We start from the raw sequence: 2,220 nt of genomic DNA on the forward strand, positions 1-2,220 counted from the left end.
GGAACGGCCGCGCGTGCGCACGCGGGGGGGGGTGCGGGGGAAGAGTCTGGAAGGGATGGGGGAGCGCGATGGAGCCTGACCGGACACCCCTGCCCTGAGGGGAGCCCGGGCCAGCGGAGACCCTCAGGGGAGCCCCCGCGACCGGGCACCCGGGAGGGCTCTTCAAGGGCAGCCCCAGAATGGACTCTGAGGGGAGCCCCCCGGGTGAGGGGGACGGGCTGGTTCCTCAGGGGAGCTCTCCTGGGGAGCGCCCCGCCGTGAGGGCAGCCGGGATGGGCCCTCGCGGGAGCCCCCGGGATGGCCGCTCGGGTGAGGGCAGCAGCTGCGGGTGCCGCCAGGTCCCGCGGCCGGGGCTGTGCCTCGGGGGGCTGTGCCGGTGCTGGGGGCCGTGATGACACCCCGCGGGTCAGCGCCGGCTGTGGTGCCACCAGAGCTCCATCCACCCGCAGGGCTCTGCCATGGAAACCCGCGAGGCAGAGCTGCCAAACCCACTGGCGGGTATTGTCCCGAAAAAACAGCTATTTCCAAATAACATGAAAATGCAAAAGTGGTGTCTACAGTGCGTTATCACTGACACGGATGGCAGCTGCCTTAAGACACAAGTGCCCCACATGTGGGGAGTCAGGAGAACACAAGCACTGAGTTTTTGAGAGGGAATTTGGGAGTCCCTTTCCCTGAAAGGTGTTAAGAAGGGGGAGGGAGGCGTGGAAAGGTGTCCCACACAGATTTACAATTACTTTTCCAAAGTGTCCAAAATCTGCTTTGAAAGTGGGGAAAGGATGGGAAAATCAGAAGGGTTGTGTGTGAGTGGATGGAGGTGCCAGGCGAGTGCTTAAGCTGTGAAAAATGGAGGCGGAAGGAGCTGTGAACAGCTGCCGCGTGCCTCCGGCGCCGCACAGGGTCCGGTTTCCCTGGGACACCAAAAGGTTGGCTCCCGTCCCTCCTGCTGCCAGCTCCTTGCCAGTCCGCTCTCAGATCCAGCGAAATCTTCCCTCTAAAAACACTCAGTGGCTTCCGTGCCCTCGGTGCAGCCCAAGAGCCAGTGGAGAACCCTTGAGCCCCGCCGGTCAGTCGGTCCCTGTGGGATGGCCACACTGGTGTCCTCACCAAGCACTCCGCCACAGTCCCACGCCTGTGACACCACTGGGTTGGTCCTTGGAGCACTGGCGCTCTGTTCTGCCACGCTGCCCACGCAGGGCACCAGGCAGTGCCCGTGGTGTCAGGGTGGCACACACGTGGTGTCCGTGTCTCGCAGCCCTGGCAGAGCAGTGGCAGCTGCGCGGTGCGTGGTTGGCGGCATTTGAAGTCGGTTTCTCTTTCATCCCAGGCACGCTGCTTTAATTCCTGGAGCTGTCCTGGCTTTTCATCTCCTCCACCTGACGTCATTCATGGCGTGGCAGGAGGGCACAGGACTCCAGTACATCTATGGATTTCATCCTGTCCGTCAGCCATCGCAGCTGTGACCAGCCCCTGCCCAGGGCGTGCCATGGAAGTCTCCAACACCCTTCCCTGGGCAGTGACAGCCGGGATGCAGCCCTCCTGGTCCCCAGGAACACTCGGTCATGGCACACCGCAGTTCTGCTGCTGTTTCAGGGTGCTCAGCACAGCTCACCCACGCATTGTTAAGTCAGGCACAAGTGCCCTCTCTAGTTAAAAGTCTTCCAAAAGGGTTTGCTGTGATCACTGAGTCCCTCAGCAAAATGTACAGGGATGGGGCAGCCACAGCTTCCCTGGGCAATCTGTGCCATGGCCTCACCACCCTCACAGGGAAGAATTCCTTCCCAATAGCCCATCTAACCCTGCCCTCTGGCAGTGGGAAGCCATTCCCCCTTGTCCTGGCATTCCAAGATCCCTCTCCAGCTCTCTTGGAGCAGGCATACTCGGGAGAGCTGAAGGGAAAGGTTCCCCTTTGGCAATCTCAAACCTGACAACTTCAGGGGAAAGGGGGATTCAGCTGTGCCAGACAGGGATTGCCCTGCCTTGCAAGGGAGGGAGAGCTACTGCTATGCTGGCACTACAATTGTTTGGGAAGCATCCAGGGAAAACAATTAAGACTGTGCTATACTCACCTCCTGTCTGAGTGATGAGGAAGACAGAGGCTCTTGGAGAAGGTGCCACCACCAGATGGGCTGTGGTGGGGAAGGAAAACAGATCCCAGTCCTGAAAGGGAAGTGGCAGAGAGAGCACTCTGCGAGACAGAGTGCTCAGGGCTGGAGCAAT

The sequence above is a fragment of the Pyrgilauda ruficollis genome, unplaced genomic scaffold (genome assembly GCF_017590135.1).
Source record: "Pyrgilauda ruficollis isolate IOZ18807 unplaced genomic scaffold, ASM1759013v1 scaffold117, whole genome shotgun sequence".
NCBI lineage: Eukaryota > Metazoa > Chordata > Aves > Passeriformes > Passeridae > Pyrgilauda > Pyrgilauda ruficollis.